Source organism: Motacilla alba, chromosome 6 (genome assembly GCF_015832195.1).
Source record: "Motacilla alba alba isolate MOTALB_02 chromosome 6, Motacilla_alba_V1.0_pri, whole genome shotgun sequence".
In the NCBI taxonomy this organism is placed as follows: Eukaryota; Metazoa; Chordata; class Aves; order Passeriformes; family Motacillidae; genus Motacilla; species Motacilla alba.
Genome location: NC_052021.1, coordinates 28066364 through 28079008, shown reverse-complemented (window position 1 = coordinate 28079008; position 12645 = coordinate 28066364). Strand labels below are relative to the sequence as shown.

General features: G+C 47.3%; 1 protein-coding gene across 3 annotated transcripts in view; it reads left to right on the top strand.

Annotated features, from left to right (window-relative positions):
* AFAP1L2 (actin filament associated protein 1 like 2) overlaps positions 1-12645 on the top strand; it is a 66368-nt gene that overhangs the window by 9137 nt on the left and 44586 nt on the right. The gene's annotated exons all lie outside the window — the stretch shown is intronic.

The window sequence follows — 12645 nt, the reverse complement described above, 5'->3', positions numbered from 1 at the left end:
GGTTACTGGATTCTGTCTATAACTTAAGTAATCCTAACACTAAGGAGTTAATAATATAATCAGTTTCTGCGCACAAGGTCCTGTCTTGTTTCAACAGAAGTCAGCTACCAAACTGTTTAGCAAAGCAACACTTGTAAATGATTTATTCTTGAGTTAAGCATGGTATTATTTTATATAAACACAGATTTTCATTACTGCTTCAACTTCATTCCATTTTCTCTCTACTAGTTGTGTTACAGGAAGCACACACAAATCCATGCACAGTGTCTCTTGCCTTTCTCTAATGAGCAGTGCTAGCTGATGATATTATCTAGTTGCCTATGTGTCACATCAGTTTAATTTGCTATAGCTAGAGCTTTGAAATTGTCCCCCTCATGAGATGATGCTTCTTGGAAACTAGGTTGTCTTCCAGGTGTTGAAAGGAATTATTGATTCTTTGGTGCTGGCTGCCTTAATACAGTTCTGTGCAGACCCTGTAACTGATTTAAGTGTGTCAGAAAATTATCAGTGCTCCCAAGTGTGGTTTGGCTTATGTTTTGAGTCCATGGGAACTCCAAGGTCTGGTTCTAGGAAAATTCACCAGTAAATCAATCACAAAGTGTATCAATTATGCCAACATATACTCTTGGTTTCTGGGATATGGAACTGTAATTCCATCTCTGACTGTGATACACAGCCCTGGAGACACTGTTGATGTGGTCTGTCATCTGAGCACTTGGATCTTGGTAGCCTGTCACAATTTCAGCTCAACAGACTCTTGCTTTAATCACCAGGATATGCCAAAATACTGATGGACTCTCTTTATACGGGTTACACAGGTCTGTGCTGAGCCAGTGTAAACTGGCAGTGTGTGAAGCAGAGCAGACCTGGGCGAGGATGCCGGTGCTTGAAGCCTCAGCCTGTTGGCATGCTGCACTAGTTAACTTCTGTGAGTGTAGTTTTCCTATCAGGTTGTTCAAACAGATGCTCTCTAAGTGTAGACAAGATCTATTTCTGGAAATTGAAGTGGGAGTTGACAGAGTGGGGGGAAGTGAAATGGCAATCAAAATTCCCATACTTTATCCTAAAGGCTGAATTCCCACGTCTGGCTGAGAAGAGAAACAAATGCTTTCTAGACCCAGGAGGCTCAACATTCCCCAAAACAGAATGATTTATTTTTAATTCTGATAGTTCACTGGAACTCTTAAACCAAAAGAGCAGCGACAGTTTTATTATACTTAGAAATAAAGGCAGCAAGCTCTGGGCGATGCTGAGGCTGAAAAACCTGGAGTGCTGGAGGGAGGGAGAGGGCAGGTTCATCCAGACATTGAACCCCTGCTGAGTCCAGCCCAGCCAGAGCATGGCCTGAATTGCAGGGGCAGCACCAGAGGCAAGGTTTGACTCTGGCTGGAAATCTGTGTTGAGCAGCACAGGATTTCACCTTCGTGTTTCTTTGGATTGGCTACGTCAGCCTTCCTTCAATTCTTTGGCCTAAATAATGGCATCCCCTAAGCTTATACACTGGGCTTTTTGGTTTGTTTTTTTTTTTTCATTTGCTGCTGATACCATTTCAGCTATGGTCAGTCTTTTATTCTTGTCATGGTTAGTTGCAGCTCCCACTGGAATGCTGAAGCCATGGGGACTGACAGGAGCACAGATGGGTGTTGAGCACAGAGAACAGTACTTGTGTGAGAGGGACTGAAGATCATAAATAGAGTGTCCTATTAGTGCTGTGCAGGGGATAAAATGGACCATCCTTGTCATTAACATAGACTGTTTGCTGTCCCTTTGGAACTGGCATTGTCCCAAACTCAGGATAAGAGCCATGGACTGTTGGGTACCACTTCCAGGTCACACATTCTTACACCTTTGGCTGCTTGGTGTCTCCATTAAAAATGTGTAGGTCTGGATGATGCTCCAATGCTGTCCTTAAGGTATTCTTCTAACATTTAACCATGATCAGACAATTCACTCTGACATTCTGGTTAGCTACAAGATCTTTGCAGTTTGCTTTTGTTCCCATGCTGGACTGAGGTTTTTTTGGAAATGTTTTGTTTCCAGCATATGTTCTTGTTTTTCCTGATAAACATGCATGTCTGTTGGCCCACATTTAGATGAAGTGGAAAGGGCCAAATTAATTCCTGGTGTCGTTCCAGCATAGTCAGTGGACTGACCACAAAGATCAGACTGGGTCTAAGATTTACACTGGATTGAGTGCAGGTTTTACCAACTTTTACTGATCCATTACCTAACTGTATTTCTGGTGCAACTGATAAAGATGCCTTTGAATTTAATATATTTAAAGCTGGTTTGTTATAGAGGAGAGGTGTAGAGCTGATGACTCCTTAGTCAAGCAGACATGCCAGAATTCCAGGTGCTAATAGCACTGACGTGGCTGACCCTTGCTCCAGACCAGGGTCTGGACTGTGTTAGTTATTTGGATCATGAAAGATGAGGAGATTCTACCACACTGGAGACATGCTCTGTGAAAATGCAGCCAAACCATCTGTGGACACTTCAGCAAGGACATTGTCACCTTCTGTTATCCTCTGGAAAGGCTGAAGCCTTTCCAGCTTCTGATGAAATGGTGCTGCTGGGAATGCTTGCTTATCCCGGATTCTGGGATGGAATTTCAAATTTTCTTTCACCCGTTGATTGCACGATTGCCTTTCCTCATTCATGCAGTTGTTTTCTGTTGGTTATTCACAAATATGCAGGCCTGCTCTGCCATCATGCTGACAGAAGGAAGGAAAATGTTCCGTTTTGAATATGGAAAGGGAGGTGCTGCTTAGCACAGACAGAACTGGCTTCTAGATGAAAGAGTCAAATACCAAACTGTTTTGTTTCAGTTTGAGCAGGACAGGCTTTGATCTAGAGGAGATGACTCAGTCAGTAGCAGGGAGCAATTCTTTATAGTGCATTTAGAAATAAAACCTGGAGATTTAGGCTATGATGGCTTTGACACATCAGTCATAGCATATATTATGTGAAAATGAAAACCATAAACATCTGAAATGAAGTGTGGAGGCTTTTCTGAAGAGAGAAAACAAACCATCTCTGATATTGGTTGCCAAGAGTTTTCCTCAAGTCAGAAAGGACGGGGGGGTGGGGTAAGATCATTCCTATTGCGATAGGAATAATGAGCAATGTGGACAAAGCAGGAAGGGGAAAGACTTCCTGCAGCTCAGCTTGAGCCAGAAGTGGGGTCAGGATGAAAATTGGGATCTCCTGGCCTCAAGTCAGGCTCCATAATCCATCTCTGCTGCCTGTTCTTCACCCTGCCTCGATGCCTCATCCCCTCTGTCACCTCTCACAGCGCTCTGGATCGGGAGGCGGCCGCGGTCAGACCCCGCTCGGTCACTGGGCTGGCTCCACTTGCACAGAGCAGGGATGGCCAGATTCCTGCTACTGAGCTGCTTTCATCCAGAGCCAGGTGACGGCCCTGATCAATGCAGCTGTGTTTTGTGGCACTGCAGCTGGCCAAACAAACACAGCTGGAGCACGGCTGGGTCTCAGCGCCTGCTGCACACCCGCGTGAAGTGAGAGCCCTGTGGCGTGGCCAGTGTCCTGGGGATGTGGTGAGACACATCTGGCTCCACACCACGGGCTGCTGGCAGTCCCCAGTGTGAAAGCAAAGTGTCACTGATGCTCATTATTTCTGCAGCTTTATTCTATGTCCAGCCCCTGACCTTCATTTTGTTCTGTGCCACTGTCCTATGCAGGCTAAGAACAAATGGGTCTCTACCTGAAGAATGTGTCTTGGTTCTCCTTGGTGGCTGCATGCAGAAGGTGATGGGGTCTTCTTTGGCACAGTTGCCTTGTGAAGTATCCTGCTGCTAACAGTTTGTTTCTGCTGAGGCTGAGGAGTTTATTTCTCCTCAGACTCACGATCTCACCTCCTCACCTGCACCATCTCTGGCATTAGTTCCCCTTCTCACCAGCAGACAGCTCTTGAATTTTCACAAGGTTGTTACTCTGCTGGCTTGACTTGACAGTCTGGGCAGTGATGGGAGCAGGAGCAGGGTGCTGGGGCAGGGATCCTGTTGGGTAGCAAAGCTCTGTCAAGTGGGCTCACTTGGGATGCTGAAGATGTGCAGGTCCTTCAGTGATGCCTGGGAGCAGGACTCACCTGGCCTGTCTTGTAGCTCTGGTCACAGAATTTGTTACAAAACAGGAGTCTGATTAGGTAGTCCAAGCTGTGCAGGTTTGGAGGTGACACACCACCTCCTAGAGAGAGAAAAAATCCTTTAGGTAATCTAGTTCATCCCGTGGTCTGGAGAGTGTGCATCTTCTGGTGTTCTCTCCATTTAAATGCAAAATATTTCCAGTGAGGTGACTTGCCTCAGTTCTTCTAAGGATTATTCCATGGTCTGGAAGGTCCTGTTACTCTTATGGGTGTGATGTGTAAGGGCATCAGATTACTCAGATTGGATGTATATAATGGGAGAATCAGATCATTTCCTTGCTTGGCATGGAAAACAAAAAGCCGTTTTCACTGATGCCAAAGAACAGCCAGTGCTGTGAGGTGAGAGCTGGAGACAGTGTGTCTGTATCAGGAGATGTGCTGAGGATGCAGCTACCCACCTTCCATGCTGTCACCAAATCAGAGCTGTCCTGGCTGTGGGTCACTCAGCAGGCAGTGGCTGTCCCACTGCAATGCCAGCATGCAATTTGTCAAGCTGCTGTGAGAGAGAGAGCAGAGGTTGTGCTTGGAGAGGGGTCAGAAGCTCAAGGCTTGAAAACAGAAAGTGTTTTGAGTGTGGCTGGAGGGCAGCAAGGTGCTGGCCAGGCACTGGCTGAGCTTTAGGCAGGCACCAGGGACTGCCCATGACAGGAGGGCTCTCTGCTCCCTGCAGCTCCTGGGGATGCATCCAGGGCAGCCCCACCAGCCTCTGGCAGGGTGTGCAGGTGGGGGACTGACCTCTGGCAGGTGTGGAACAGAAGGATTGTGCTCCTTCCTCAAGGAGAAAGGAGCAGGGTCACAGGTGCTTTCATCCTGGGCTGTGTGGGAGGGAGGTGGCACCTGCTGTCCATCCTGCAGTAGAGAGGGCTGAGAGCTCACAGATGTCCTCACATCCTTCTCTTCCTCTCCAGCTTCCCTTCGCACATACCATTATGATGATTTGTTTTGCTGATGCATTTCCAGGAACTAACACCCATTTTCAAAGACCTGCAGAGGCAGAAGGAGTTCCTTTCTTTGAAGGAGCAGATGGTTAATTTTATACTTTAAAAGTCTTACTCTGGGCAGTGGCTCTCCTGCCACAGAAAAGGCTTTTTCAACCCAGGGGTCCTTCTTTTAGATTATGTCTTTCCCCTGAATTCAAGTCTTTTCAATAGAATAGTTTAAAATGTGGTTTTGATGTTCCCTTGTTCCAGTTTACTCCTCTCTTGAGTGCATAGAACTGCCTTTGCTATAAAAGAAGATTGTGAAAATTATTGGCTTTACCCAGTGGCATCACATGAATGTTAGAGGAGAAACATTTTCCTGTGAGTAGCACTGGAAATGTTATGTTCTCAAAGAGACTGGAAATGTGGGCTCCAGTTCTCCAGGAAATGAACAGAGCCAGAGGTGTTACTGGGTGTTTTCTGAGTGAAGCTGCTGAGGGACCAGGATAGTTTTACAGAGATTCCTCTCTGTTGGGTGGGACACATGCAGTGAGAATTTTCATCTGCAGCCATGAAACTGTAACCTTTACAATCACCTGGGGTTTTTGGACAACACTCAGGTCTCATAAAATCGATGTTTATGAATTATAAATAATAGTAAATGTACCTAAAGACTTTGGTGCCATGATGGTTATTAGCTGCTCTTAATGTATGTTGTAACAGAATGTAACTTCACTCCAGAATTGGGGGCAATCCTTGAAGCTGTGTCCATACTGCAGTATGGTCATGGAGGTCTCTCAGATGGCAGGAAATTGATGTGATACACATAAAAAAGAAAACGAAAACAAAAAAAAAAAATCTGTAGAATTTTCTGCTTGCAGCAAAGGCCATACTTTTTAAACATAGGAGAAAGAGATAATAAATTATAAATTCAGCAGGGAACAAGGAAGTCATGTAGCAACTGCAAAAGATCCAAACATATGGAAAATTCAATCATGTGGAGAATTAAGTCACTGTTATGTAATCAGGATCAATGGAAATGAGCTGATGTCAGTATTGGACTGGCTTAATGCATGGGTGGAAAATTGTGTTGTCTCAGAGAGGCCTGCTAATAGGAGTGGGAGCTCCATGTATGTGGCATGCCCATTAGCTGTTGGGTTTTTTTACCCAGGAGGGGCCTGATCCAAACCCAGTGGAAGTAAATAAGCTTTCCACTAACCTGGAACTCATTTAGAGTCTGAAGGTAGAAGATCTGTGTGAGGTGGCAAACAGTAAGAGCCTGGGATGCACATGTACCTCATACTGGTTATTCAGGGTGAGACTTACCCTTTTTTTTTCAGCTGTCTGAACCTTTTGCACTGCAGGTTCCCTGTGTGTCCCTCCAGGCTGGGCCACAGTGCCTTACAGCCTTGGAAAGGCCCTGCCCAGGCAGGGGCCCAAACCCCCAGCTGGACTGGAAGGGGCTCTGCCTGGCAGGAGGAGCGAGGAGTGTCCCTTGTGCCCAGGGCAGGGGACTCCAGAAGTGTTGGACAATGATGGCATTGCAGAACTGCCCAAAGACCCTCCTGACCTTCCTGTGGCATGACTGTGGGCCTGTGAGATGCAGCATGTGGTGGGAAGGGATGCAGAGCAGAAGAAGAGCTCCTGCAGGAGGGCAGGCAGCCAAAGCACCTGGCAGGGTCCTGTGCTTGATGTTCTGTTGTGACAGGGCTTGGCAGCAGCAGCAGCAGCTGAGCTTGGAGCTTGTCCCTGAAAATAAGCCATCATTAGCCTGGCAGCTGTGCAGGGAACAGCAGAAGCTGCTCCTTGGCATGAGCACGCTCGAGTTGGTGTCACTGTCCTGGGAAGGAGGGGCAGCAGTGCATCGTCCTGGGTGTGCACACGTGTGCTCTGGGCAGTGTGAGGGGCTTGGCAGCACAGAGTGCACCCTGCCAAAAAGCCTCCCTCCTGGAAAAGCTGCCTGGCTTCAGCAGGAGCAGTCCTTCTGTGGCAACTGGCTGTTGGGCACTTTGCTGGTCCTGAGAGTCCAGCCGAGCATCCTTGCTGCTGGTTTGAGAGCCAGGAGGAAGTTTGGGGAAGGTTCTGAGTGTGGTGGTTTTGTGGGGATTTTTTTATGGTTGATTGGTTGGCTTTTGATGGTTTTCCTGTCTGGCTTGTAAGTGAGGATCATGGGAGGACAGAGCCTGTAAGAGTTTAGTGAGAAGTGCATGCTCTGGATACCTTGGACCCTGGCAGTGCTCAGGACACTGCACTGGGACTTACTGAAGGCGTGTTTGGGTGATGAGCATCAGGCACATATTAACTAGAAGAAGCCTTCTGCTGGGAAGCAATGGGCTTCATGAGAGACTTTTCCCCACATGAAATAGGTTTGATATTCTGGAGTGTTACTGTGTATAGAAACATGCCCTGAATCAAGAGATCGGGGAAAATGTCAGCTGTTAAACGTTAGTGGATGGAGCTGTCACATGAACTGGGTGTGTGGGTGGTTTCGAATTAAGAGATGCCAGAGGTAGGGAGAGTAATGAGATAAAAAGTGGTGGGAAAGTCTGACCTTGACAGTTTCCAGTCCACTGAGAGCCTGAAGGGCAGGTTGAAGCGAGTGAGGTTTCTAAGAGGGTCATCAGAGTGGGGGACCTTGAGTTGCTAAACGCTTGTGAAGCCCTGGAAAGGGGAGCTGCAGTACCTGCTCTTCCCTAGCCAGGCCCTGCTGCTGGTTGCTCTCTGCTGGCTCTGACAGTCAGACCACCCTCTGAGCTGATTCATCAGGCCAGCCTGATGGGGAAAAAAACACCCACAAAACAAAACCCAAATCCTTTTTTTATTGCTGCATGTATCTTGCCCTGAATGAAAATTGATGTGGCTCATCAGCAGCTCATGGGGGACAGCACTGTAAGTGAAAGGAAGCAGTGTTGCCAAAGGCAAGGAGAAGGAAGAGGACAGAGCAGCACATGGATCTCAGTAGCTCTATGGGTTCCTTGTTTGGAAGGCTTATGGGTTTATGGAAATAACCTTGATGTTTCCCAAAGTGAATTATTGAAAAGATACAGAGGGGACTGCAACACAAAGGGAGCAAACAGTTCCTTAGACATTTCTTTTGCATTTCTAGAAGGCCTGTTTATCTTAACTCAATAAATATCCTCTGTGATAAGGAATAATCCCTCCCAAAATCACGTTAGAGAGGTGAAGACACCCCTGGCTTTGTGAGCAAGGTTAAAGTGGTAGTGTCTACGTCCCACCCAGCAGCTTTCCAGATTCATTGAAAGTGGCCAGTGTCTTTCCTGAGAAACAGCTGCTCAGAAATTTGGGAGGGAAAGTATATTATTCCTCACATTTTGGTGGCTTTGAGGCTGACCAGCTGGTTGAGAAGCCTGCCAAGGCTCCACACTGTTGTGGAAATGTACAGTAACTGGGCAGAAGTAGCTCTAAGCCCTTTTTGGACTCAGGGGTGAAAATGTCTTAATGCTGGAAAGCTGTTGAATGTCTTTTTCAATGTAGAAATAAATCAGAAGGGAATTGTGCTGCCTTTGCCAACAAACTCATTCTGGGGAATTTACTGTCCCTATTTGCACAGGACCTCTCATGCTCTGCCCTTCAGCTGGAGCTGTCCGAGCCCTCCAAAGCCCTCATGATGTTAATGTTTGTGTTTGAAATACAATTTTCAACCTGAAAAACCACTTATTAAATTACACTTTTTGACTGATTGTATACATAATCTGTGATATTTCCATATGAGAACCAAATTCTCAGACTATTGATTAAATTCTCTCACTGGCTTCAAGGAAACTGGGCCCTAGATCTGTCAGTCTGGGTTAAACCAGGAAAGACAAACAGAAGATCTCTGTCAAAATGACTTTGTGCTAGCAGATGCAGTTTCTGTGTTTCCCTGAGTAAACTATTCTGATTTGCTTTTTTTTCAGCTCTTTTCCTACCCACAACATCGAGAAAAGTTTATATGAAGTATTTTGACTGCTGTAAAGCAAAGATTTTGTTAGCTGTAAATAGAAAATAGATACGTGTTCCCCAGTCTCAAAGCCTGTCTCTGAATGGAAAACTGGATATTTCCTGGCTTGGGATGCAGTAGGGGTACTGAGCCATGGGGAAGGTCTTGTCCAGCTCAAATGTGTGCCCAGACTGGGATGTTATGGTCCAAGGGGGTGGGCTGTGGATGGGTGGGCTAGCATATAGGCAAAGAACAGGCTGAATTTTGGGGCTGAAGAAGAAAAAAGATTGTGGTTTGTGTTCTAGCTGAACTCTTGCCTTTGGGGTGTGTGGAAGGGGCCCTTGCCTGAGGGGAATGGTTGGAGGCCATGTGAGCTGTGTTGAGCCATTTTGTGAGTCCTGCATGCACATCAGGGCAGAAAGTCCAAGGCTGCTCTTATTTGTCACCAGGAGCTGCTCGTGTGCGGCTCTCACGGTGGGATAAAGACTGTGGTGGCTGTCAGTATAGCAAGAGCTCTCCAAGCTGACTTCCTTCCTCTGGGTGGAACAGATCAGTCAGCTTGTAGCAGCCCCGTCCATCGGTGAAACTCAGATCAAGGCTTCTTTAATGTGGAGTGAATTGTTCTCTTGGGATGAAGCTCAGGCAAGAGGCCAAGAGCCCAAGACTTTAACAAAGAAGCATCAACCTGTTTGTATGATTTTTGTATACACTATACAAATCTTCTGAACAAGATGTTCTTCTAACCCCATGAAAAGGAAGGCCAAGAGAAAGTCTGATGCATTAGTGGGAGGCATTCAGATGCTGCCAGAATGGTGTGATGTAACTTGACACAGTGCCAGTGTTTCTGCTGTAAACTAAATGCAGGTGAATGCTGATTAAAATGAGCTTCACAGTATCTATCTACTGCATCTGTTCTTTGGTTTAAGGCAGCATCTAGAAATACAGGTGAGGGAACCAGATTCTGTCTATCTGATGATATATGGATATTCTTATCTCTCTGTGTTTTCATCCTGAAACAGAAATACAAACAACCCACAGATACACAATGTTGCTCGCTCTAAATAACCCCAAACACACCTTACTACTTATGTTTAGGTTTTGATGAGTAGACAGCTTGGGAAAATGTTGGCTTTATTTATTGCACCTTACCATGTCACAGTCTTGATGTGTGTAAAACTCTAACAACAAGCTTGGTAAACGAAGAGAGAGCAGTGGGTGTTTATTGACCTTATTTCAACACTCTCTTGTAACATCCTCCTAGGCAAACTGGTGAAGTACAAGCCCAGGAAGTGGATGGTGAGGTGAGGCAAAAACTGGCTGATCTGCCATGCTCAATGGATTGTGACTGGAGACACAAAATCCAGCTGGAAGCCAGTCCCTTCTCCACCTGTATCAATGACCTGGTTGAAGGGGCAGTTTTGTAGAAAACACCAAAGCAGGAGCAGTGGCTGATAGTTGTGCTGCTCTTAGGAAGGGCCTCACTACCCTGAAGGAATGAGCCAACAGGGATCTCCTGAAGTTCCAGAAAGAAGGACAGAGTCCTGCCCTTGAGGAGGGACAACCCCAGGGATAACATGCTGGCCAACCACCTGGAATGCACCTCTGCAAAAAGCCTCTTGGTGGACACCAAGATGAACATGAGCCAGCAGTGTGCCCTCATGGCAGCCTGCCAGCAGCCTCAGGGGAGCCTGCATTAGTCTGGGAGCACACATTAGTCCAGTCCTAACACGTGCTGGTGTTTGATGCTCCCTCGGTAACAGAGGAGAAATATTTAATCAAATTTGGCACAAATTTGTAGCCATCCTGCAGTGCTTCTGCATAGTGGCAAATCTGTGTCAGTCAAGGGAGTTTCAGCTTCTTGGAGCAGGGCCTGTGTTCCTGTAACACATGGCACAGCTGCATGGATCAACAGCCATCCCATTCTGCTGCGTCTGCTTTTGAAACACTCCAGGTATCTGTGAATTTGTGGCTCTAAAGCTATTCTCCAGATGAAAATCTTGAGTGTTGACAGTGTGCTGTCAGGGCTGGAAGATGAGGCTTTTCTGTGCTAATGGATTTACTGCCTCCCTGATTTTCTCGAAGCACTGCTAAATGTGTCATGCAGAAAGGTGGTTTCGTTAGCAGTTCTGCTTGGCTGGGGGAAAATCACTCCATTTATTTATCTGATTGGTCCAGCATGAAGTCTCTCTTGGCAGGTCAGGTACTTCCCAGGCCCTCCCAAGCTGCTGTTTTCCATTTCTGTGCTGTGAACGAAGGTGAGCTCCCACCCCTGGCAGCTGTGGTTGATGTGGGCAGAGCTGCTGGCCAGGTCAGCTCCAGTCCAGCCAAGCACACTGTTTGCCATGTCGCTCCTCCTTGGCTGCCCTCTGCCTTTGTAGGTCTGGAGGTGTCCCTGGGATGCTCCTCACCAGAGTATCTGGCACATTAGGTCTCCTGCACACACTGGAGTTCAGCTGGGAAGGAAGGACTTCTAGTGGAAGGGAACATCTGTTACTCCTTAAGTGTGACCACTGTCAAGGTTTCCATCCCTCCAGCAAAGCAGATCTTAGCCAAGGGCCTGGGAATCTGATTTTTTTCAGGAGGAGAAAGAAAGTAAATCTTCAGGATGATTCTTTATTTTAACTGAAGAGGTTAGTTTTGTTTTAAATTACATTATATTGAGTCAGTGCCTTTGACACCCACAGCTGTGTTGGTGGGAAGCTGCTGCAGGGCCTGGCCAAGCAGCACCCACGTGTCTGCTGAGGCTTTGTGCACCTTGCAAGGGGCCTTGCACAGCCACTTGTGGAGGATGGTCCGTGCTCAGCTTCTCTTCTCCAGCTGGAGCATTCCTGCTGGAGGGTGTGAGTGTGCCCAGTAAAACAAATGACATTGTTTTCACATGGTGCAAAACCACTCCCTGCACCTTCCCCTGCACCACTGCCCGTGTCCTGGCTGCAGATCCTGGGGGGAAGCAGGGCTGAGTCATCTGGCACTGAGTGTATTTATAAATCAGAAGGGCTGGAGCACTGCAGAACCCACGAGGAGAGGCCAGCACTTGGAAGATCTTGGCCAGCCATGGTGGGCTCCCCCCACGCCCCGTGCCTGTCCTCAGGCTCTGTTACTGACCCAGATCAGCAGGTTCTGGCTGTGAGGTGATTGCAGGAGCTTGTTCGGGGAAACCATGGATGAGGCATCAAAGCTGCTGGGCTAATCTACCTCCTTTTTCTTTACAAAACCTTACACATGAGCTCAGGGCAGAAACAGAAGCATGGGGAAGGCTTGCACTGGGCAAGAGCTTTGGAGATTTGTGATGCCCACAGCTAAGTTGAGCTGGCTGGCTGCACTCCCCCTACAGCACCCAAGGTGCTGCTGGGGGATGCCTGTGCAGTTCTGGCCATTCTGGCTGGTTCTTGCCTTGCCTACAGCCTGCAGCAAGGAGACTCTGATCTCACTTGCACAAGGTTAAGCAAGAGGGAGCACCAGGGCTGCTCCTGGGGGAACTTTGGAGTGGAGTAGCCTGTGCTGTGGCACAGGGGTGCTGAGCCCAGCCTGGTTCTGTGCTCAGGGTTAAGTGGTTGTTTTTCAGCTTCCTCACATTCCCTTCCATCCATCCCCTTAATAGCAAAATCAGAGCAGGGAGG